We start from the raw sequence: 25,398 nt of genomic DNA, 5'->3' as shown, positions 1-25,398 counted from the left end.
CAGTTATTTCCACTGGATTTCTTGGAAGCTGTCATGATTCTTTTTTTCTGGGGCATCAGGCTGACTGTCTGGATAAGATACTCAACCCAAACTTTTATAAAGTGACAGAAGATAAAATGGCTTAAAAAAATTATGGTTATCAAGTTATTGAAACGGGGATGAAAAGTCACCACTTAATGAGTATAGGGTTTCCTTTTGGGATGATGAAAATGTTCTGGAACTAGATAGTGGTAATGGTTTCACAGCATTGTAAATGTACTTAATGCCCTTAAACTGTACAATTTTTATTTTTATTGTATTTTGGGGGGGGCCAGCCCAGTGGCACAGCAGTTAAGTTCGCATGTTCCAGTTTGGGGGCTCAGGGTTCACCAGTTCGGATCCCAAGTGCGGACATGGCACTGCTTATCAAGCCATGCTGTGGCAGGCATCCCACATATAAAATAGAGGAAGATGGGCACGGATGTTAGCTCAGGGCCAGTCTTCCTCAGCAAAACCAGGAGGATCGGCAGCAGATGTTAGCTCAGGGCTAATCTTCCTCAAAAAAATAAATAAAATAAAAAAGTAACTAATGTTAAATGAGGTAATACGGGTGGGGACCTAAACCGACAAGACTGGTGTCCTTATAAGAGGAAGCGACACCAGGGATGCACACACACAAAGGAAAGGCCATCTGAAGACACAAGGAGAAGATGGCAGTTGGCAAGCCAAGGAGAGAGGCCTCAGGAGAAACCAAACCTGCCAACACCTTGACTGGACTTCCAGCTCCAAAACTGGGAGAGAATAAATTTCTGTTCTTTAAGCCTGTGGTGTTTTGTGATAGCAGCCCAAGCACACTAATACAAGCGGTAACAGCTGTGATGCCTTTTCAAGCCTGAGGTCCATTTTTTCATTCGGCCAAAAAATATTTGAGCAGTGAGCATACACACACCCCACACACGTGTGTGTGTGGTGGGGTTCCCTTGGCATTGAGTCCACAGCAGGGAAATGGGCCCAGCCCTGCTTTCTTGGAGCTCACAGGCTTAAAGGATGAGGGATACCTCATGGAAGCTTTGAGTTTATTCCCTCTGCTATTAAAGCCCCTATGCATGGTGGGATTATAGGCTCCCAGTGATTCCTGGCCAAGACAACAGCCCAATGGCCCTGAACCACCTCTGGATGTTCTGTTTGGTGGACCCTTGGGGCTTGGTTCTTTACTCCACTGGGGTGCAATATAAACTCCCTTCACGGACCAGAACCAAACCAGGGTCTGGACCCCGCAAGAGCCTTGACCATAGGCAACCATACATGCTCTTAAAGGGGAATTTTATTCTAAATCAAAATTCCAGGCTCAAAAGAAAAAATCCCATAGCAAGAACATCTCGTTTTTCCTCATTTCTCAATTACCTCTTCTACTTTTTTCTCTAGAAATTAAAGTCCTTTGTTGAAGAACAAAATTCAGCTGAGCAAATTTTAAAGATTTTATTTTTTTTTTCCTTTTTCTCCCCAAAGCCCCCCGGTACATAGTTGTATATTCTTCGTTGTGGGTCCTTCTAGTTGTGGCGTGTGGGACGCTGCCTCAGCGTGATTTAATGAGCAGTGCCAAGTCCGCGCCCAGGATTCAAACCAACGAAACACTGGGCAGCCTGCAGCGGAGCACGCGAACTTAACCACTCGGCCACGGGGCCAGCCCCCCAGCTGAGCAAATTTTAAAGATGTTATTGGCTTTATTCAGTGATCATGAATCAGACAGCATCCAATCTAGCAGATAGAAAGGAGCTCTGAGAAGTTGTATGAGGCAAGAGATTTTTACAGACCAAAGACGTTACACTGGGCATTTGCTGACTGGTTAAAGCAGGGTTACTTTCCTTATCTGGAGCAAAGGGAGGTCTTGGAGCTGGGTGAGTAACATGCTGAGCAGGCAAGCACTGATTGGTTGACCTGAGCCTCCCTTTACTGGGAGAGCCCAGCACAGAAACTTAGTTTTGTCTTGCCGACATGGGGCTCTGGGTTCCTAGTTTCATTTTAGCTTAGGTGAGAAGACCTAAAGTTCCTATTGGGCTCTGAATATCAGCTTTCAATTTGGCCAACTCTGACTATAGGACTTCTTAAAAAAAATTCCCTCAGGGGCCGGCCCCGTGGCCGAGTGGCTAAGTTCGCGCGCTCCGCTGCGGCGGCCCAGTGTTTCACGGGTTTGAATCCTGGGTGCGGACATGGCACTTCTCGTCAGGCCATGCTGAGGTGGCATCCCACATGCCACAATTAGAAGGACCCACAACTAAGAATATACAACTATGTACCGGGGGGCTTTGGGGAGAAAAAGGAAAAATAAAATCTTAAAAAAAAAAATTCCTTCAGATGTCTCATCAGGTTTCAATCAGCCAGGACAAACAGTAAAAATACTCCTCGAAGTACTGAACTGCCTCCCCCCCGCCTTTTTTTCTTCTTTTAAACTAAAAGTATACCTATCAAGTGACTCAAAAAAACCAATAAGCTTTATCACTTATCCAAGTATGCAAGATGCATCCCCAAAGAGGGTGCAAAAGACGTAGCCCTCTCAAGATCCAGAACCACTGCCAGAGATATCCAAAAGAAAGACAGACTTAGACAATTCCCCTGAGAGCTGGCAAGAGTTGGTTGGACCCTAGCTGCAAATGGAGTGCATCCTACATTTCTGTCTGGCCATACTATCAGAGCCCCCAACCTGACAGTTGAGCTGCCTGCATGTGCAAGAACCAACACGCTGCATGCTCCAGGAAAGCAGAAAACCAAGTCAAGTTCTCAGGACACAAAATGAGACAAACAAGAAAGCAACAGCTGGGGGCCAGCCCTGTGGCCGTGTGGTTAAGTTCACGTGCTTTGCTTTGGTGGCCCAGGGTTTCGCCAGTTCAGATCCTGGGCGCGGACATGGCACCGCTCATCAAGCCATGCTGAGGTGGCATCCCACATGCCACAACTAGAAGGACCACAACTAAAAATATACAACTATGTACCAGGGGGCTTTGGGGAGAAAAAAAGAAAAAAGAAAATCTTTAAAAGAAAGCAAGAGCTGTACCTGGGAGAGAAAGGATTGATAACCCATGTGCACCCCAAAACCAAGTTCACAAGAGTCTGAATTTAGAAAGGAAGGGACAATGTGAAATTTTACATTCTTCTCTTGACCAGGCACTATAGACAGAGATCTAAGAGAGCTGATTCTAGTAAGAATTCTCACCCTTCACCAGCCTCTGCCCGTTCTCCCAGGATCCCATCTGTGGGCTCCAGAGTAAGGAGGATGTCCCAGAAGGATCCATCTGCGTTGCCAGAAACTGTAGAGGAGGAAGAATGACCTTCCCACTACACTTTACAGTGGGTTCTTGGCTGAGACTCATTTTTCCCTATGGCACCTTGTAAATGGATAAGTTTAGGTTAAAATTTCCTACTGTGGCCACTGTAATTCAAAATTACCCTTAGTGAGATCTTGCCATTTATGCAAATATATGCAAATTCCAGAACCATAATTTTTAAACAATAAGGAACTGGGGTACCAGAAGGTGGAGTGCTTCATTCTTTAGAACTTGAGCATCCCATGTCTCCATAGTTTCTGTTAGACAAATTTGTCACTCTTATCTTAGGTGTGCACCAACAAAACCAGCAGTTTCCAAAGTGGAACTGCTGACTGAGCCAGAAGAAGCCAACAAATGGGGACTGTGGACTAATCAAGGGACTTCAGGCTCCAGGTGGAACCATCTGTCAGCTCAAGCTGGCCTGCTAAACCCTAGACTGGAAAAGCCAATTAGATTAGGAGCTCAAACACAAAAACTGCAGAGCTCAAATACAAGAGGAACTTACCCATGGCCCTTGGAAACATCAAGAAAGACAGGGAACACAAAGGGTTCAGTGGGCACATATACCTGTGTGTTTCTCATTGTCCCCAAAGCCATCAGTAGTCTCCTCTGGATCCCATCCTCATCACCAAAACTGTTTAAAAAAAAATTCAACTGAGTAAATTTTAAAGATCTTATTGGCTTTGCTCAGTGATTTATCAATCAGACAGCATCCAATCTAGCAGATAGAAAGGAGCTCTGAGAAGCTGTCCAAGGCAAGAGATTTTTATAGACCAAAGAAGTTATACTGGGCATTTGCCAATTGGTTAAAGTGGGGTTACTTTCCCTCTATGGAGCAAAGGGAAGTCTTGGAGCTGGGCCAGGTGACTTGTGTTGAGCAGCCAAGCCCTGACTGGTTGACCAGGTCCTTCCTTTTCTGGGAGAGCTGAGCATAGAAACTCAATTAAGTTGTGGCCCGTTGACATGGGCATAGCATGAGCAACTCTATCCGGGCCTAATCTGGTTACCAGAACACCTTCAAATTGGAGTCATTTCTAAAATGAATTTTCTTCTGTCAACAACATTTTGATTCAAGATGATAAGATTAATCTATACTTGGACTTACGGTTGTTAAAAGATAAACTGAGGCATATTAAAAATCTTAAAGAGTTTATTTGAGCAAAAATTGATTCAAATTGGGCAGCACCAAATTGGAAGTGGTTAGCAGCACTCCACTGACAGGAGCTAGGGGAAATACTAGGTGGAATAGGTGGAAGCAAAGCAAAGAAATTTAAAAACTATTTGATTGGCTATAGCTTAGGAAATTTAAAAAAAAAAAACTGAGCTCTTAGATACAGAGAATGGATTGATGGTTGCCAGAGGTGGAGGCTGGGGTTTGGTGAAATGGGCGAAGGTGGTCAAAAGGTACAAACTACCAGTTGTAAAGTAAGTAAGTCACGGAGATGCTACGTAGAGCATGCTGACTATAGTTAACAATACTGTATTGCATATTTGAAAGTTGCTAAGAGAGTAAATGTTAAAAGTTCTGATTACAAGAAAAAAATTTTGTAACTATGTATGGTGACAGATGTTAACTAGATTTAATGTGGTGATCATTTTACAATATATACAAATATCGAATCATTATGTTGTACACCTCAAACTAATATAATGTTATATGTCGATTATACCTCAATAAAAAAAAAAAAAAGCTGAATTGGCAGGTAGCTATGAAGCCTGAGTATACGCTCTAAAAGGACAGAATCACCCTCTCTGGGTCGAGGGAAACAGTACAGAGAAATAATACAGGATATCCCTCAAATCTTCTAAGAGAAAACCGAGCCCAGATATTCTAACAAGACTGTATCCTCCTCAGCTGACCTCTCACCCTGCCCCACCCCTGTCCCAGCCATGCCCTCTGGCTACTCAGGAAAACTCACAGCCCAGAGTATGGTGTGAGCACCTCTTCCCCAGTCCTCTCTGGCTGCCTTTCACTCTGTGTGGAGTTTGCCACTTGCAGGCACTTGAAATTTCACTTCCCTTGGTCCCTTCCCCGATCCTTTTCCTACGATGTGCCTCCCGAGCTGAGCTTTCATCCTGCCTCCCTGCTCCTCCCTGCACCAGTCATTTTGCCCCAGGTCCTCACATCCTTCAAAGTGGAGTCCCTACAAAATATATCCACCTTCCTCATGCCAGATCGCATTGCAGCTCATTTCAGCATTTTGATGTATTGTTATGCTAGTAAGACTTCCCTTTCTACATCAGGGGTGAAAAGAAGGAGCAAAGGCACAAGGAAAATCACTAAGGGAGGTCAAAGGGGGAGAGGACATCAGCAGCCCATGCTATGGTTTGTAGCCCATGCTACACAAACAGCACTTGCTGGATTCTGCGGGGAGGGGCAGAGATAACGGACAATAAAAGGAGGGGGACAGAGCTCCACAGGGAGCTCAAAAACCTAGCAGAAGAGCAAATTAGTAAACAGATTATCAAAGTAAAGAGTGATACAAGTCTGGATAGAAGTGAACATGGGTGTTCTGGAAGGACGGAGGAAAGGAAGCAAAGACGATGGGGAATTTCTGTGTTTAGTCCTGAAAGCTGATTGAGAGGTAAAGGGGTTTGCAAAGTTTTGGAGGAGAGAGAGCCCACCATCTGTCCCTCTTTCAGAAAACTCCGGGGAGGCCCCAGTGGCCTGAAGGCTGGATGAGAACAGACTGGTGGTGCAGGTGAGGCTTGACGACTGGCAGGGCCAGGTCTGGAAGGAAGGACCTGCTAAGCCATTTCAGCAAGAGCCCTTGAAAGGCTTTAGGCAGAAAAGAGACAACACAGGTGTATGTTTTAGAAAATACACCTGCCACTGCCGCAGGCGGCAAGCACAAAGCAGTGCAGTGCTTTAGCAAGCCTCGGGAGGGATCCGGAGGGCCTGACACAGCAGCATGGTGTGGCTGGGATTTGAGAGAAGAGGACACAGAAATCTACAGGGCTTGGCAACTAAGTGAGCATGAGGAGGAGATGCAAGGATAGTGACCATCAACAAGATGGGGATTTACAAAAAGAAACAGCATGTTTTAGGGGAAAGAAATATTTCAGTTTGAGACTTGTTGATTAATTGAGTTTTAACTGTTTGTGGACATGGAAGTGGAATATACAATTGCCAGCTGAATCTTTGGGGCTTCAAGAGAGAAAGCGTGAGAACCAGAGTAAGAGCAGGACTAGGAATACTGAGGAAGGCACAGAGAGCAGGAGGTTGGTGAGTAAGAAAGGCGACAGGATGGAATCACCCAAAGACTAGGCAAAGAGAGTGGAGAGCCAAGTCTAGGACCCTTGTGAATGAAAATACTTAGGGAAGGGAGAAGGAGGACCACAAGGAAGCGTTGAGAAGGGACAGTCAGAGAAGCCACAGGCCAGCCAGGAGGGCTGTGTCAGGGAGCCAGGGCGGATCTGCTCACGCCCCGGAGCCACGAAGATAAGGAATGAAGACAAGCCTCAGGCATGGATAACTGAGAGGTCAGTGGGGACACCGAGAGCAGTCCCACTGCAGTGGGAGGAGGAGGAGGAGGAGGAAGTCAGCGACACCAGGTGTGGAGAGCAGGTGGGAGGAAGCAGCCCCAGGTCTTGGCTCAGCAGCTGACTGATCAGCCAGAGCGCATGCAGGTTCCGGGATCAGATCTCGGCACCTGGAACTGTATGAATCCCGGCAAGTTATTTAACCTCCTAAGCTTCATTTTTTTTGCCCGCCCCCGTCACTGCTCTATTCTCAGCCCCTAGGACAATGCCTGGCACTAGTAGGTGCTCAGTAAATATTTACTGATTGAACATATGATAGAAAGCAACCGTAAGTTTTACGTCTCCCGGTTTCTGCAACTGCGAATTTGGGACGTTACCTTTGTCTGGCCTGCCTCCCTTGGTTGTTTCCAGAAAAAGATGCTAAACCAAGAACTGTGAACAGCCAAATCCCACCGGGGACACATGGCTTAGAGACCAGGAAGGTCAGCTCCAGAGTTCACTCCCTCAGGCGCTAAACTTTCCGGAGACGCCCCAGAGGCTGCAGCTGGGTCCTCGCCCCCGCTCGCCGCCGCCCCAAGGATTTTCTGCCCTCGCCACCTCGCCCATGGGGTAGCGCCCGCCGTGCCCGGCGCAGAGGGAGACGGGTAGGGAGCCGGGAGGAGCGGGGGCGGCGCCGGGAGGGGGAGGGCGTTGGAGGGGCGGCACCGGGAGGGGCGAGGGCGCGGGTGGGCGGTGCCGGGAGGGGGAGGGGGCAGGGGGGCGGTGCCGGCGGGCGGGGGGGCGGTGCCGGCAGGGGGAGGGCGCTGGGGAGGGCGGTGCCGGCAGGGGGAGGGTGTTGGGGGCGCGGCGCCGGGAGGGGCGGGGGCAAGGGCGCGGGGAGGGTCGGGGAGGGCGGTGCCGGGAGTGGCAGGGCGCGGTGGGGGGCCGTGCCGGGATGGGGAGGGCGCGGGGGCGGCGGTGCCGGGATGGGGAGGGCGCGGCGGGGGGGGGGGGCGGTGCCGGGACGGGGAGGGCGCGAGGCGGGGCGGTGCCAGGAGGGGGAGGGCGTTGGGGGGGCGGTGCCGAGAGGGGGAGGGCGTTGGGGGGCGGTGCCGAGAGGGGGAGGGCGTTGGAGGGGCGGCGCCGGGAAGGGGAGGGCGTTGGTGGGGCGGCGCCGGGAGGAGCGCGGCGTTCGCTTCCAGACACAAAGAGCGGCCGGCGGGACGCGGGTTGCGAGCCGCGCGCACACCCAGCGTCTTTGGTCTGCGTTCCTGTGCCAGGCGCGCGGGCTGACACCGCAGACGCCCGCCGCCCAGGTGAGCGGGGCCGGGGTCGGTCCTCCCCTTCCCCCTCCCCCCCTACCCCCTTCCCTCGCCCTCTCCGCCGCACGTGCGGGCGGGACCGGCCGCGCCCCAGGCTGGGCAGGTGGGCGGGCGTGTCCGCGAGCGTCGGGCGCCAGTCCCCTGCGCCGTGCGCGTGCTCCCTCCGCCCCCACAGGTCGGCTGTCCGATTGTCTCCCTCCTTGTCCGTCTCCCTGGAGGGCTGGTGCCCTTTAAAACCACGTGCCCGCGGGGCTCCGGCTGCTTGACTGCGCGTTTAAAACCGGTCCAACGACAGCGGCCGCTTCCGAGGGCTCGGTGCCCTGGAACGGAGTGGGCACTTTTCGTCCCTGGGCTAACATGGGCGTTAAGCTCCTGGCGTGCGACCCGGGGTCCGAGGGGTGCTTTTCGTGGATAACGTGGAGGCCGGGCAGTGGGCCGGGAGCGCGGCGGTCGTGGGTACCGCAGGGCGGACTGTCCCCCAGGCGCCGCCAGGTCCCCTCACGCTTCCCTTGTCACCTGCAAAATGCGAGGCCCAGGTCTCCGAGTAGTGGAATTATTTCGCAGATTGATCCCACTATGCAGAAACTCTTTAGGTCGTGCCTGCTGTTTTTGTTGTATTACGAGTTTGCACTGGGAAACGTTGTTTCAGGTAAGACGCCCCTCTCTGGGGCAGAAAGGTCTGTTGCGAGTTTTATCTCCTGTACTGGTTGTGTGGCAGAACCGCCTCTTCCCGGCGGCGTGCTGGGTCACAAAGCCCATGTAGGCGTCTGTCCGGTCTCGTGTGTGTCTCACGCTCAAGAATCGTGCCCTGGTTGTTAACGCTGCCTTGTTAGGAGCGCTGTGGAGGCTGCGTGTTTGCACAGGGTGGAAGTGAAGAAGCGTGGCTTCTTTCTTTGTGCTGTGGGAGACTTAGGCCAAGCGGTGGGGCAGGGAGGAGGTTCGGAGAAAGACCTGTGACTCTGCAGGGCTTGGAGAAGGTCAAGTGATGCTCAGGGTCCCACCATCAGCACTCAATAACAGGGAGGGGTTGTGAGTGATGGCGAGTTTCTTTTGAGTGGCCTTTGCTGTAATTTCCAGTTTTTTCACTTTGGAGTTAGAATACTTTTAGAAGCAGACTATTAAAAAAAATTGAAGATACTTAGAACTGGTGCGTTAAGCAGAACACAGCCTTGCAGTTTAATGGACTGCACGCCAGTGTGTGTGTATATTAAAAGGAAAATGTGAGGATGGTTGGCGAAGCAGTCTGCCACCGTGCTGTCCGTTTTCTGTTTGATTTTCACATCATCTCTTAGGTGGTTTAAACTATTAAAATTTAACTGGTCTGTGGGGCCGGCCCCGCGGTGCAGCCGTTAAGTTTGCACGTTCTGCTTTGGCGGGCTGGGGTTCACCGGTTCGGATCCCCGGTGCAGACATGGTACTGCTTGGCAAGATGCTGTGGTAGGCGTCCCACATATAAAGTGGAGGAAGATGGGCACGAATGTTAGCTCAGGGCCAGCCTTCCTCAGCAAACAGAGGAGGATTGGCAGCAGTTAGCTCAGGGCTGAGCTTTCTAAATATATGTATATATATATATTTTTTTTAACTGGTCTATATTGACTAATAAAGTGGGATGTATGTGTTTGTATAGAGTTCAGATTCAATAGCAAATAGAGGATAGTGGTTTTTGCAGAATGAGAAAATAAGCCTTCTCCAAAGAACCTGAACTTCAGATAACATTTAATGATGAGGATTTTAGGCTGGTTAATTTTAAAACTGTAGATGAGAAGCAGGCTCTGAGGAGTGGAATTTGCTTGCCCTTTGATGAGAGACAGTTGCATTTGTGAAGGAAATCTCCATGCCTCCCTCTCTGAGCCAGGAGGAAGGGGGGATGGCCTTATCTCTGGAAACGCTTATTGGGGAAGGCAAGAACTTAAGTTGTTTACTGTCTGGCAACCTCATGTAACTGACCCCCCTCCAACATCCTCCTTTGTCTTTAGCTGAAGATAATATTTAAGTGGTGACTTCTGCCATTTACTCAATCTGGTTTGATTCTTATCTAAAAGTTGTGGGACTGCCCAATGGCTGGACCCTACTGGCACTGATACCATTTTAACTTTTTTTACATATTCTTTCCTTTGTCTTGTAAAGAGATAACTCACATACCTATGCCTTAAATTTAGCCTTATTCTCCGCCCATGTTTGCAGCAGAAGCACCAGCAGGGGCTCCTCCTGCCCGTGGGCCCTGTCCGCACTCAGCAGCTCTGACTGCCTGTGGGTCCTATTCCCATGCTATTCGAGACTATTCTCTAAATAGAAGAGCACTACTGCCAGACCTTGAGAGTCCAAGAAATCTTTCTTTTGACTCCTCGGCTCACCGACCCCGCATCATTAACACCATCACAATAGGAACAGAACACTTTATAGAGGAAAAATTAGGATTTTAACATTTTTTTAAGTTGAGGAGTTTATATAAACTTTGATGGAAAACTGTTTTTCTCTAACTTATGTTTATCCCATCCATGGTGGTTTGCAGGGCTGCTGGGAGGTGAGTGAACTGATAGTCATCTGCTGATAGCATGTTGTAAATCCCATAGTGTTAGTGTGTCCTTTGTTCTGTGTCTAAGAACACTTGGTGGTGGACAATGGAATAATATAAGAGTTGCAGAGTTCTAACCCTGAGTACTCAAAGTGTTCAGATTCTGCCAGTTTCCGATGGGCGGCTTTAGATGCTGGTCGGCGGATGGTCCTCTTTTTTTGGCTGGCGTTTGAGACTCGGGGCGTGTGAGAGATCCCTCTGATCACGGTCTTGCTACCTTGGACACTCCCTTGGATCTTGCCACGGGCAGGTGACTGCTAGCTTGCTCTCTCCTTCCCTGGCTTGAGAGATGTCTAGTGGGAGGAGGGAAAAGCAGTGTCTCGGCCTCATGCCTCGTGCTGGAAGTTTCGGAGGTGGAGTCAGTGGTGGTGTGGCTCCTGACGAGAGGGAAAGGGCCCTCCGGCCTGGGAGGGCGCTGCCAGTGCTCCGGCCCTTTGCTCTCTGATTCCGCAGTTCTGCAGTACCAGGTGGAGTGGCAGTGGCTGTCACTGGACTTCAGATTGGGGTTTAGCTTAGTCCCTGGCTTCAAGTGCGAATTAGGAATTCAGGCTCAAGGCCAGAGATTTGGTTAATCACAAGCAGGAGGCCAAAGCTTTGGGTTGGACTCTACCTGGAGCTATTCGGAAGGTGGCGGTAGCAGGCCGCTTTGCCTCCCCCATCCTTCGGGTAACCTGGAGCTTCCTGGTGACAGTCCACCAAAAGATTCAGACTGTCATTGTCTATGAACCATGGGACGCAGGAGCATGTTTTGTATTTTTAACCTCTTTTGATGAAAGTTGGAGAGTGTGTCTGGTGCTGCCTTGCTACACTTTTCCGTCTCTCAATCCTGGATTGTCCTTCCTTAGACTTCAAGAGGTAATGGCTTCTTGTTTCTCAGAGATTGTTGCGTAGTCTCCCTTGAGTTGAAATCATTTGTTTGTCAAGTAAACCAAGGCCCTGCAGGTCATTGTGCTACATTCAAGTCTGAGAAGTGCTGGTATATACCAGCCTTGTGTTGACTGCTATTTTGTATTTCATGAGAGGACACTGGCAAATCCTTTTGTGGTGTGACGTGTGCTCTTAAAACCAAGTTTCTTTATTTTAGGCTCTGCTTTGCTTAAGTGAGTTAAGATTTTGGTGTGTTGGAGTTTCTCAAAGTGAGACATTGTTATTCGTTGTTAAAGACCTGAAGGGAAATCATTCTTCACCATCTCCAGGTTTTTAAGTTTCCAGTGGAGAATTTTACATCTGTAGACATGCATCAGTTAGAACGTTCAGCTGCCAGTGATGGAAATCCCAGCTCAGCCTTGGCTTAAACAAATAGGGAGGTCTCAGAAGGAAAGTGCAAGGCTTCGGGATGTCGTTCCAGCGGCTGAGCCAGCCTTGAGGGCTCTGGCTGCTCCTCTTCTGCATAGTGTCATGGTGGTGGCTGTGTCGCTCACATCTGCAGGGAGAGGGAGCTTGGCTTCTCTGGCTCTCTTTGAGAATGAGAAGTAACGCACTGGTGGCCTCCAGGCCATTTGAACCAGTCACCCACTGGCTGGGAGAAGGCTCCCCCAGATCTGCCACAAGCCCCACATTTCCCTGCTGCTCCGCGTGATGCGGGGTTGGTGAGCTGAGGAGTCAAAAGAAAGATTTCTTGGACTCTCAAGATCTGGCAGTAGTGCTCATTTTATTTAGAGAATAGTGTGGAATAGCATGGGGACAGGACCCATGGGCAGGCAGAGCTCCTGCTGCTGCCCCGAGTTGAGGGTTAGGGGTAAATTTATAAGGCATGGGTATGTGACTTATTTTTACTGGAAAAAGAAAAGATGATGTAAAAAGTCATTAAATGATTTCAGTGCAGATGGGGTCTGGTTATTGTATGGTCATATAACTTTAGATACGAATCTGGCCATATAGATCGGCATGTAGGTGAAGATGCCCTGGGCTTCTCTCCCTGGGGCAGCCCTAATTCATACCATAAAAAAATCCACTGGGTCATATAGTTTGGCATGTAGGCCAGGTCACCTTGGGCTTCTCTAGCTGGGGCAGCCTTAATCCACATCACGCGGAGGCAGGTTTGTGGGGGCCAGGAGAGGTTTTGGGTGCCTGGTCACTGGTGGGCTTCAGTGGGTTGCCTCACAGGTAATGTGTCCCCTGTACCTGGGCCCCATACGTGGCTCATGCACCAGCTGTGGTACTGTCAGAAATGGAACCCCAGTCTCTTGGTGTTTGTTTTAAAGTTGTGTTTTTTTTTTAAAGATTGGCACCTCAGCTAACAACTGTTGCTGATCTTTTTTTTTTATGCATTTTTCTCCCCAAGACCCCCAGTACATAGTTGCATATTTTAGTTGTAGGTCCTTCTAGTTGTGCTATGTGGGTTGCTGCCTCAGCATGGCATGATGAGCAGTGCTGTGTCTGCGCCCAGGATCCGAACCCTGGGCCACCGAAGCGGAGCACGCAAATTTAACCAGTTGGCCTCGGGGCCTGCCCATTTTAAAGTTTTGATTGAGCACTCACTGCATGCCAGCCTCTCTTCGCAGTGCTTTCTTATGCGGGGTCGGTGAGCCTAGGAGTCGAAAGGAAGATTTCTTAGGCTCTTAAGATCTGGCAGTAGTGCTCTTTTATTTAGAGAATGGTATAGAATAGCATGGGGACAGGACCCATGGGCAGTCAGAGCTTCTGCTGCTGCGTGGGGACAGAGCCCATGGGCAGGCAGAGCTGCTGCTGGCATGTTGCTGCTGCCGTTTCTGCTGCTGCTTCTGCTGCCAACCTGGGTGGAGAGTAAGGCTAAATTTAAGGCATAGGTATGTGAGTTCTCTTTACAAGACAAAAAAAAAAGTTAAAATGGTACCAGTGCCAGTAGGGTCCGGCCATTGGGCGGTCCTACAACTTTTAGATAAAAATCAAACCAGATTGAGTAGATGGCAGAAGTCACTGCTTAAATATTATCCTCAGCTAAAGACAAAAGAGGATTGGGGGGGGGGGTCAGTTACATGAGCTTGCTAGACAGTAAACAACTTAAGTCCTTGCCTTCCCCATTAAGAGTTTCCAGAGATAAGGCCATCCCCCCATTCTCTTGGCTCAGAGAGGGAGGCATGGAGATTTCCTTCACAAATGCAACTGTCTCTCATCAAAGGGCAAGCAAATTCCACTCCTCGGAGCCTGCTTCTCATCTGAAGTTTTAAAATTAACCAGCCTAAAATCCTCATCACTTTCCATGAATTCTTTTTTATTTTTTAATTATTTATTTATTAATTATTATTATTACTATTATTTTTGGTGAGGAAGATTGGCACTGGGCTAACATCTGTTGCCAATCCTCCTCTTTTTGCTTGAGGAAGGTTGTTGCTGAGGTAGCATCCGTGCCCACCTTCCTCTATTTTGTGTGTGGGACGCCGCTGCAGCACGGCTTGATGAGTGGTGTATACCTCCACGCCTGGGATCTGAACCCGTGAACCCCAGGCCTCTGAAGTGGAGTGTGCGAACTTAACCACTATGCCACTGGGCTGGCCCTGTAGCGCTAACAGCAGTCGGCTGAGCTGGGGCATGCCGTTATCCCCATCCCGCAAACTGGTGCAGAGACTGGCTGTGCTCAGGGTCACGGATGTGGCACTGAGGCGTGCGCTGGAGTCTGGACAGGCTCTGCAGATTCCGGGCCTCCCGGCACATGGGGTTCCCAGTGCCTCATCAACCACATTATTTCTGTATCTTAAAAAGAAAAATGAGTTTTCAGGGCTGATAAGAAGCTGTGACTTACATGATCTTCCTAGACATGTGAGGTGAGGGGTGACTGGAGAATTGTCAACCCAAATTCCATTTGTAAGCAAGAGTCTCAGTGGCTTCCTGAGTCACCCTTTGCCTTCTGTGGGCTTTGTGCTTGTGTCTGCCTGTGGAAATAACAGTTTTAAAAGATGAGTCTGATGCTGGGATTGGGTCTGTAACAAACCCTAATCCCCACCAGTTCCTGTGTGGAGGGATGGTGGACTGGATCTCCTAGGAGTGCCATTCACCCCGGGAGCCTGTGGGGTCTCCCTCAGGGTCACAAATGGCAACAAACCATAAATAGAAGAATGGCATCAAGTAACAGAATGAAATAATCACTGATTTGGAGCTTAGTTTCAAGGGCACAGGAATTTTGTAAATAGTTATAAATTATTTAAAAATCACCAAGGCAGTCTGCTTAGTTTTGGCAGGGGGCGGGTTGTCAAACCCCCCAGGGAGAGCTCATTGTATTCAGATACTTGCCCTGTCCTCAGGGGGCCTGAGGAGGGAAGCGCTGGGACTGTCCGTCCACCTGGCCTCTGGGCGTGTTTGTGGAGGTGGACAAAACCCGGCCAAAGTGGGCAGCATCCCCACTGCCCCGGCTTGGGAGACAGCAGGAACTGCAACAGACGAGACTCCTCCCCGCACCTCGGGCGATGCGCGCACCCCAGTGAGTAGAGAATGAAACTGAGAGCTCATTGTCCCGGTGACAGCAGGGAGGGTGGAGCCTTCTGCCCCAGGGAGCTGTTTTCTAAGGGCTCCCTGCAGCTTGGCCAGTTAGCTCCCTGGGTCCAGGGGACTGTTTTTGTGGTTGGGCTTCTTCGAGGTCACTTCTCTCCAGGGACCCAAATGAAGGGAAGTGACAGGCGAGTTTGTCCCCCTGCCCGCTTCTTGACCAGAAACATAGATGCCCAATTTCTGAATCCCACAGTCTGTGCCCTTGGCCTGTTCTCACTGCTGGTAGCTCTCCTCGGAACACTGCCTCACAGGGCCGTGTGTAGGGGCCCTGCATAATTCAGACTTAGGCAGGCGCTGCTCTGTGGCAAAAGAATGGAAAATAGTTGGTAGTTCACATTGCTGCATGGCATTAAAATTAAGCCATTCTTGATACATTTTAAAATCTCTTTGAATTTTCATTATTTCGGATTTTACGCATAAAACAAGAGTTTGGTATTTATAGCTTTTACTACTTAAAATTATCGTAATTCAGATTCTCCTAAAAGGTGACTACTGTGCTGTAGATGCCATCTTAACTAAGTGATCAAAGTTAACAGGAGACATCACGTGATAAGAGGTACAGAGAAGGACACCACTGCACCCGGGTGTCCCTTCATAATCTGGATCTCAGTATGTGAAGACAGCGGGCAAATTCCATTTGTGCAACATTCTACAAGATAACTGGCCTCCATACTCTTCACACATTTCAAGGTCAAGAAGCACAAAGAAAGGGGCTGGCCCAGTGGGGCAGCAGTTAAGTTTGCACGTTCTGCTTTGGTGGCCTGGGGTTCGCTGGTTTGGATCCCAGGTGCGGACATGGCACTGCCTGGCAAGCCATTCTGTGTTAGGCGTCCCGCATATAAAGTAGAGGAGCATGGGCACAGATCTTAGCTCAGGGCCAGCCTTCCTCAGCAAAAAGAGGAGGATTGGCAGCAGATGTTAGCTCAGGGCTAATCTTCCTCAAAAAAAAAAAAAGTTACAAAAACAAATGTCCACCCTGTATTCACTGCACTCTAAGTACCCACTACCAATAAAAAGCTTACTGGCTTTTATTTATTATAAAATGCATCTTTTTTACATCTTGTCACATGTCTGAAATTGGGATGCATCTTAAAATCGTTGCTGTCTTAGCACTGTTAGATTTTGACAGCAGTTTTTCTTAGTCTTTTCTCTTAGAATCAGTAGCATCTTGGATTTGATGAAATATGGTATTTTCTCTGTATTGTCTGAAGAGGTGGGAAAAAAGAAGACAGTCCTTCTGGTAGCTTCATATGTAAAGTTTTTTCAGTCTGTCGTGCTGACATCTACACTCCAGGCCAGATACCCATCTGCCTCTGCTCATTTCCACCTCCATCCCTCATAGGTATTTCCAATTCAACATATTCCAAACTGGAAGACATAGTTCTGTCTTCACCTCTACCAACCTGAAGTGCTATTCCTCTGTGTTCCTTGCCTCAGGGAGTGGAAGCCTGATTTTTAGCCAGTGATGGCTCCAGAATGTCCTTATGGGACGAGCATAGGGAACGTCCAGGTGTGCATGAAGAAGATTGGGTGGGTATGAGACCCTCACCCAGTCTTGCCTCTGTATGGATGGTTTTTAGGACTGTCTATTTCTTGAAGTGTGTCTGGGCTCCAGGTATCTGTGCCTAATTTTCCTTGTTTGTCAAGTGAGAATGGTTTTCCCAAATCCATTAAGATAACGGACAAGACAACTTAAGGTACCATAAAACTCTGATGTTCTCTGACTTAAAATAGGAGAGCTTTTAAAAAAAAAATTTATGCTAGAATCATTCAAATAGCCAGTTCCCTTTAAGCAGACAACTCTGAGCTCATGTTCCAATGAAGGACAGGTGTGTGACCAGGCTCCTCTGCTTCCTGACTCTCAGCACTTCCTCCCAGATTTCTTTTGTTGACGAAAATAATCCATAACCAATCTATAAATGAAAATTTGGGTGAGTTTATTCTGAGCTTAAATCTGAGGATTATAACCCAGGAGCGTCTTTCCACAAAGGAACAGAGCACTCCAAAGAAGTGGGGGTATACAGGGTGGTTATATACCCTCAAAGAGTATGTTTCACATAGGATTGAAATGTCCCTTTTGCAATAGTCATGAGGCTGCTCTGTCAGCACAGCGATTGATGGAAACAGGAGATAGGCCTGCTGTCTCGGTGAACCCGGCAGGCTGGCAGGTCTGTTGCCTCCAGCTGGGCGGTCACAGATGAGCACTGCAATCAGTTCTCAGCCTAAAGAAAGATGCTTAATCTTTTTTTCTTTTAATTAAGATTTTATTTTTTTCCTCTTTTTCCCCAAAGCCCCCTGGTACATAGTTGTATATTCTTAGTTGTGGGTCCTTCTAGTTGTGACATGTGGGACGCTGCCTCAGCGTGGTTTGATGAGCAGTGCCATGTCTGCGCCCAGGATTCGAACCGACGAATCACTGTACCGCCTGCAGTGGAGCGCGCAAACTTAACCACTCGGCCACGGGGCCAGCCCCAAGATGCTTAATCTTTAAGGAGATGCCAACATTGGGAGGGAGAGGGAAGTTGCACCTTTATCTCAAAATGTCTAAGCAGATATACAATGCATGCTCAATGGCCACAGTCAGGCCCTTTTGGAAAAACAAAGTCAGGCTGAATTAGGTTTATACCAAATGGCTTCCTCATATACTCCAATATATCCTATTGCTTGCCATTTTTATTTGTCACTTTCCTGTGATGGGTTCAGTTCCGGGATGGATCAGGGTGGGGTTGATTTTTAGTCTGAATGCTTGCAGGGACCACCAGGAACAGGTGTGTTTTATAGAACTTGCAGTGGCTGATGCTCCTGGGCTCCTCTCCTCCCTGGGGCCACCACTCACTGCCACGTTGGAAAACTTTTGTGGCAGTGCATCAAGTCTCGTTAGATCTTGAGCCCCAGATGTGGCAGACGTGGAAATGGTTCCATCCTAAGTCTTTAGTCCCACTTGACTCAGGGAAAGCTTTGCGTTAGCCCAGGATTGTAACATTTTAGTTTATTTTGTTTGGCATGGACTTCAGTAGCAACTGCAATAGCAAAATACAGTGATTTCCTGGTGGCCTGGTTTCTTGAGCTTGTGTTGTTTGTGTTGACACTGACCTTCACAGTGGGCTCATTCTTTAGAAGTAGAAACTCAAAATATTCAGTTCTTTGTTGGATTCTGTGGACTTTTAAATATGTGTAGAGAGCAAAGAAGATGCACAGTGTGTGTGCACCTTTAGGCGGCTCGTCGCATGGCTGGGGTTTCAGTTGGAAGTTCGGATAGTACTGAGAAGGGAGTGAAGTGTTCTTACAGTTTTCTGATTAGATTTTATAGGCTGTGTGTGGTTTTATTCTCTTATTTTCTTGATAACCAACATGAAACAAGAAAGGTTACACCCTGGTTCTGGTGAAGAGAAAGTGCCTCAGTGTTTCGTAACAGATGAACAGAAATGGCTTGGGACATGGAATGGTTGGCTGAAGTATTGCTTTTTAATTTTGGGGACTATTCAAGTTAATGTTCTTTCTATATAATTAGGTTTACTCATAGAAAATTCTGGCATAACAGCAGGACTTTCTCGTGTGGTTTGGAGCTAGAAGAGACATTTTCCCATATATTCTGGATTTCGGATTCCTGCACCTATTCATAGAAAAGCTTTTCTTTTTAATGTTTACTACATTGTATGTTCACATGCTGTTGGTAGGCATGAGGCAAGATGTAGAGGTTGGTAGTTACAACTCTAGAGTTAGACCTCAGTATGTGTCACTTACCAGCTCTGGGACTTTGAGCAAATTCCTTCTCTGTGTCTCAATGTCCTTGCCTTTAATACGGAGATGGTAATAGTGCCTCCTTTACACGGCTAAATTCCTGAGTGCCTAGGAATGTGTCCAGTGTGTGATGAGTGCTCGAGAAATACTAGTTTTGTCTTATCAAGAGATTGTTTAGTACAAGCAAGCACCCCACTGGCAGGTGAGAGGTGGAGACGTTTACTTGTGGCTCTGAGTATCCACAGGGAGGAGTGACCTCAGGACCTGCACGCCTGGGAGTGGAGTGTTAGGAAAATCTTCTAGGGCCCTTTTTATTTTTCTCCTTCAACCTTTAAAATCACTTGACTAAAAATAAAAATAAATTGCAATGATTGTCCTGCAAAAAGAAAGTACTCAGAACAGCAAAATATGCGAATACTTCAAAAAATTATAAACTTAGGTAAATTACAGGAAAGGAATATATTAACCAAGACCTTGTCACAACCCTGCAGGTTCTGTCCTCATTTCCTTCAGTGTGTACACCTGTATTTTGTGAAGTTGAAACTTGTGCGTGTGCTAGACTTTTGCTTTGTTCCACTAATTTCAGTATTTTTTTTAAATAAAGTGTTTCTGTGTTGATGAGGTTTATGTGTTTGTCAGTTTTCATTACTGTTGAAAATAGAGACCATGTTATGCTGAGGTGTTTCCCTTTTGTTAGGCTTTTGATTTTTTTCTGAGCAATCAGGGGCTTTTAATAGCATTCTGTGAATTTCAGCCTCCCTGTTTCTTTTCTCTCTGGATAAATGCATACACCTTCCTTCGTTCCTTGAGTCCTGTCCCTGCCTCCTCACGTTGCTAGTGGCGTGAGTGCACACAGGGGTCTCTGATCAGAACTTCTTTGCTGGCTCCCCCTGTGGAGGGTGCTGGAGGGTCTGTGTGCCCAACCCTTGACCCCAGCGTGCCAGACAGATGGAATCTATCTCAACTGTGCCCTGCTGTGAAAAACTTTATTTTTATTTGGGTTTCTTTAGTGATTAGCAAGACTGTGTCCATTAAACATTTGCTTATTTTTTATGATGAAAAGTAAGATGATGCCCTTAGGCCGTCAGCCTCTCTTCCTGGATATCTTGACAGCATTGTTCTTCCAGAAGTGAGAACACTGGAGCAAGCAGCAGCAGCTCCTTCTGCAGAACTTCTGGTCTGTGCTTGCTAATGATATGTGAATAGGGAGCTTTCACAGTGACATGCTATTTTAAGAGCAGTCATCATTTTTTTCAGGGTAGTAATAGCCACTTGCCCAGGATCTCAAACATTTTAGAAAAGAAAAAAAAAAGTGTTTATGTGAATTCTCTTCTGGAATTTTCTAGCCTCAATAGAGAATCAAATGCCCCAGCTAGCCAACTTCTGGAGCTCCCAGTGGCTCTCTGACCAATAATAGCATTTTTCTAATGACAAGGGATATGGGGGCTCACACTCAAGTGTGGGAGTTGTCCAGCAGCGTTCAGTCAAGAGTCTCTGCTCTGCCTGCCTCCCTGCTTGCTCCAGCACGAGCTCTCAGAGAGAGAAATCCAGCTTACTAGTCCTCACTGCCCTGTTTGTCTCTCTCAAGATGTATCTGCACCCACATGCCTCCTCGTTCCTTCACATTGGCCTCCCTGGGGGAGGTGACCCACCCACCTGCACTTAATGGGGGGATCCTGTCCTCACGTTCCTGAGACTGCGGCCTGGGCTGCTGCTTCGGGATGAAGGAAACTGCAGCTTCATGGACCAGCGTTCCACACCAGTGCTGCTCGGAGGGAGTGAGGCTGAGACCCTTGGGGAAGTTAATCATCCCAGATCCTCAGAGGTAAAGTTAAATTATTTTCTTTAATAAAACTAGGTATAAACGCCTTAGTGTCTATATACCTGCAGCGAGATAGTTACTGAAATTCAATCTGTGTTTTACTCTGTTTTTCCCATTCCAGGCTGGCAGGCAGACCTTGGTGTTCTCTTGCCTCCAGAGGGGTTTCTCTTACGGGGCTAAAGGCAGAACTTGGTGGAAGATGACCTCCCTCCCTTTAAAAAAAAAATTGCATACACTAAAATTGAGTTTTGCATGTGTGTACAGTTCTAAGAGTCTTAACATGCTTCTAGATTTGTGTAACTGTCACCACAATGAGAATACAGAAAAGTGTCATCATCCAAAGAACACTGCTGCCCTTTTGTACCCTGACTCCTGCCACCACTGATCTGTTCTCTGACCCTGTAGTTTTGCATTTTTCCATAATGTCAAATAAATGGAATCTTACAGCCTGTATCCTTTCCAAACTGGCTTCCTTCTCTCAGGATTTATATTGTTGCGTGTATTAATAACTTTTTCCTTTTTATTTATGAGTAGAATTCCAAATTCACCTGTTGGAGGACATTAGGATTGTTTCTAGTTTTTGACAATTATGAATACAGCTGCTAGAAACATTTGTATACAGGTTTTGTGTGAACACGTTTTCCTTTTTCCTAGGGCAAACACTATGATGTGAGATTCTTGGGTCATATGCTAAGTCTATGCCTAATTTGTTAAGAAACTCTTTTCTTTCCAAAGTGGCTCTACCATTTTGCATTTCCACCAGCAATGTATGAGGGTTTCATTTGCTCTCCTTGCCAGCTCTGGGTATTGGGATTAAAATTTTTTTTTTTTTTAATTTTAGCTATTCTTTTGTATAAAGAAATTATTTATTTTTCCTCTTCTCTCCAAAGCCCCCCAGTACGTAGTTGTATATTTTAGTTGTATGTCCTTCTAGTTGTGGCACGTGGGACGCCACCTCAGCATGGCCTGATGAGCGGTGCCATGTCTGCACCCAGGATCCGAACCCGTGAACCCCAGGCCACCAAAGCAGAGCGCGCAAACCCAACCACTTGGCCATGGGGCCGGCCCTAATTTTACCTATCCTAATAGATGTGTAGTGAAATCTCATTGCAGTTTTAATTTTCATGATGTTGAGCATCTTTTTATGTGCTTATTTGCCACCCATATATCTTCTTTGGAAGTGTGTCTGTTCCAGTCTTTTGAAGTTTTTTTAAAACAAATGCGGTTGTTTTCTGTTTAGTGTTTTGTGGATTTTTGGTGAGGAAGATCAACCTTGAGCTAATATCTGTTGCCAGTCTTCCTCTTTTTTTCCTTGAGGAAGATTAGCCCTGAGCTAACATCCATGCCAGTCTTCCTCTATGTTGTATGTGGGTCACCGACCACAGCATGGCGTGATGAGTGGTGTAGGTCCGTGCCCTGGATCTGAACCCCAGAACCTGGGCCGCTGAAGCTGAGGACACTGAACTTAACCACTATACCACAGAACCGGCCTCCTAACTGTTTAGTTTTAATAGTTCTTTGTACATTCTCTTTGCAAGTCCTTTATTGGATATGTGGTTTGCAAGATTTTCCCAGTCTTTGGCTTGTCTTTTCCTTCTTTGACCAGTATCCTTCATACAGTGAAAGGGTTTTTTTTCTCTGCTTTTTCCTCCCCAAGTCCCCCCAGCACATAGTTGCATATTTTAGTTGTGGGTCCCTCTAGTTGTGGCATGTGGGACTCTGCCTCAGCATGGCCTGACGAGTGGTGCTATGTCCGCACCCAGGATCCGAACCAGCGAAACCCTGGGCCACCGAAGAGGAGCACGTGAACCCAGCCACTCGGCTGTGGGGCTGGCCCCCAGTGAAAGGTTTTAATTTTGCTGAAATCCTATGTGTCTTGTATGGATTTTAGTTTTTGTGTCTCATCTAAGAACTCATCTAACTTCAAGTCATCAAGATATCCCCCTATGTTTTCTTCTAAAAGTATTATAGTTTTATGGGTGGTTTTTTTCCTGAGGAGGATCAGCCCTGAGCTAACATCTGTTACCAATCTTCCTTTTCCTTTTGCTTGAGGAAGATGAGCCCTGAGCTGACAGCTGTGCCAGTCTTCATCCACTTCACCTGTGGGTCACTACCACAGCATGGCCAGTGAGCGGCATAGCTCTGTGCCTGTGATCCAAACCCACGAATCTGGGCTGCCAAAGCAGAGCCTTACTCAACCACTATGCCACAGGGTCGGCCCCTAGTTTTATGTTTTGTATTTAAATCGATGATAAATTTTGAGTTAATTTTTGTGTAAGATGTGAGGTTTAGGTTGAGATCTTTTTCTTTTTCCGTGTATTGATGTTTGATTGTTCTAACACCATTTGTTGAAAAGAATATTCCTTTTTTTGTTTTTGGTAAAGAAGATTGGCTCTGAGCTAACATCTGTTGCCAGTCTTCCTCTTTTTTTTTTTATATATGTGGGATGCCGCCACAGTGTGGCTTGATGAGCAGTGTGTAGGTCTGTGCCTGGGGTCCAAACCAGTGAACCCCAGGCTGTTGAAGCGGAGCACGTGAACTTAACTACTATGCCACTGGGCCAGCCCCGGAAAGACTATTCTTACTCTATTGAATTGCTTTTGCATCTTTGTCAAACATTTTTTTTTTTAAGAATTTTTTTTCTTCTGCTTTTTTTCCCCAAATCTCCCCAGTACGTAGTTGTATATTTTAGTTGTGGGTCCTTCTAGTTGTGGCATGTGGGATCCCGGCTCAGCGTGGCCTGACAAGCGGTGCCATGTCCGCGCCCAGGATCCAAACCAGCGAAACCGCAGGCCACCGAAGGGGAGCGCATGAACTTAACCACTCGGCCATGGGGCCAGCCCCAAGCCCTAGCATCTTAATCATAGGTATTTTAAACTCCCAGTCTGATAATTGCAAACTCTTTGCCATATCTGAGTGGGGTCTCATGCTTGCTTTGTGTCAGACTACGCTTTTTTCTTGCCTTTAGCACGCCTTGTAATTTTTTGTTGAAAGTCAGACTTGATGTAGGAACTAAAGTAAATGGACCTTCAGTGTGAGGCTTCATGTTTACGTAGCTAGGAGTTAGGTTGTGTTTGATGTTTGCTGTAGTTGTAGATGTCAAAGACTTCCGATCCTTTGAGCATCCTTTTTTGCCTCCCTGTTGTCTTGGAGTTTCCACAGAAACTGGCACCTCAAATGGAGCCTGCATCTTACAGCTCTCTCAGTTTTTTTTTTTTTTTTTTAAGATTTTATTTTTTCCTTTTTCTCCCCAAAGCCCCCCGGTACATAGTTATGTATTCTTCGTTGTGGGTTCTTCTAGTTGTGGCATGTGGGACGCTGCCTCAGCGTGGTCTGACGAGCAGTGCCATGTCCGCGCCCAGGATTCGAACCAACGAAACACTGGGCCGCCTGCAGCGGAGTGTGCGAACTTAACCACTCGGCCACGGGGCCAGCCCCACAGCTCTCTCAGTTTTAATCCACTGTTACACTGCAGCCCTGTGGATGTGGTGGTGAGGTACCGAGTGAGGAAAACATTCGAGAATCCTGAGTCAGTCTCAGTTTTTTGTGTGTCTGCAGTCCTGGACTTTGCCCTTCAGAAGAGTTTCTTAGCCTTTCCTTCTTTTTTCTTCCCTTTGTGAGAAGGATAGAGGAGGCTCGGCTTGCAGAGTTGCCCTTCCCCAGGTCAGGTGATGCTCTGGTGAAGTAGTTTCCCTGGGGGAAGTCCTTTGTTAGGGGAGGTTTTCAAAATGGTTGCTTTTCTCTAATTGCTGTTTTAAAATGGTTAGTTTTCCTCTCCCCTGTCTAACGCTTGAGGGATTTGTTTCTCCAGTCTTTGCGTAAGAACCAAGTGGGGCCCCTGGAGGTAAAACTGTTGAAGCGTGTTCCTCCCTGCCTCCTGAGCTCCCGGAGTTGTAAACCCTCCAATTGTCAGTTACCATTTACTGTTTGTACCAGTTGTTGGCTTCAGCTTCTGCTGCAGGAGGTGGTGGTTCCCTGTACTCACCTGTCTGCCTCTCCAGTTAGGGGGCAGCGGTTTTCCTGGTGATTGCATTATTTGATGGATCTGAAAAAAAGTTGTTGGTTTTCATTTTGTTCAGCTTTTTTCTTGAGGAGAGGACTGGAATAACTCCTTTCCAAGGTCTTTGCATGTTGGAACAAACAGGAAGTTAGTTGTGTCAGTTTTTGTTTCATGTATTTTGTTGGTCTATTATTAGGTTCATTGGCATTTAGAATTATTATTTCTTCTTGGTGAATGGACTTTTAAAATCATGATTTAGGGGCTGGCCCCTGACCGAGTGGTTAAGTTCGCGTGCTCCGCTGCAGGCGGCACAGTGATTCGTTGGTTCGAATCCTGGGCGCAGACATGGCACTGCTAATCAAACCACGCTGAGGCAGCGTCCCACATGCCACAAATAGAAGGACCCACAACGAAGAATATACAACCATGTACCGGGGGGCTTTGGGGAGAAAAAGGAAAAAATAAAATCTTAAAAAAAAAATTATCTTTGGTAATTTTCATTACTCCAAAGTCTACTTCTGATATTAATATAGCCACTCCACATTTTAAAAAATTATTATTTGCTTGGTTTATTTTTCTCATACTTCTATTTATATTTGAAGTGGATTTCTTGATGATAGCATATATTTGGGTCATTTTTTAAAAAAAAAATTAAACTGTAGCCCCTGTTTTTTAATTGATATATTTAGACCACTTACATTTAATGTAAC

The 25,398-nt window shown here is 47.2% G+C and overlaps 1 protein-coding gene across 19 annotated transcripts in view; it reads left to right on the top strand.

Moving 5' to 3' along the window:
- Positions 1-7,894: 7,894 nt before the first annotated feature.
- Positions 7,895-25,398, top strand: part of NINL (ninein like) — a 134,682-nt gene continuing 117,178 nt past the window's right edge. For 10 of the 19 annotated variants that reach the window (XR_011430647.1, XR_011430648.1, XR_011430641.1 and 7 more), the window contains exons 1-2: positions 7,916-8,080; positions 20,455-20,691. The gene's annotated coding sequence lies outside the window, so the exon portion shown is untranslated. Of the gene's footprint in view, positions 8,081-8,389; positions 8,736-20,454; positions 20,692-25,398 lie in introns of those variants that run through there. The other 9 variants (XR_011430643.1, XM_070246988.1, XM_023625974.2 and 6 more) reach the window with 6 other exon arrangements.

This window comes from Equus caballus, chromosome 22, assembly GCF_041296265.1.
Source record: "Equus caballus isolate H_3958 breed thoroughbred chromosome 22, TB-T2T, whole genome shotgun sequence".
In the NCBI taxonomy this organism is placed as follows: domain Eukaryota; kingdom Metazoa; phylum Chordata; class Mammalia; order Perissodactyla; family Equidae; genus Equus; species Equus caballus.
Note: the sequence above shows the minus strand (reverse complement) of the source record. Positions and strands in the feature narration are given on the sequence as shown.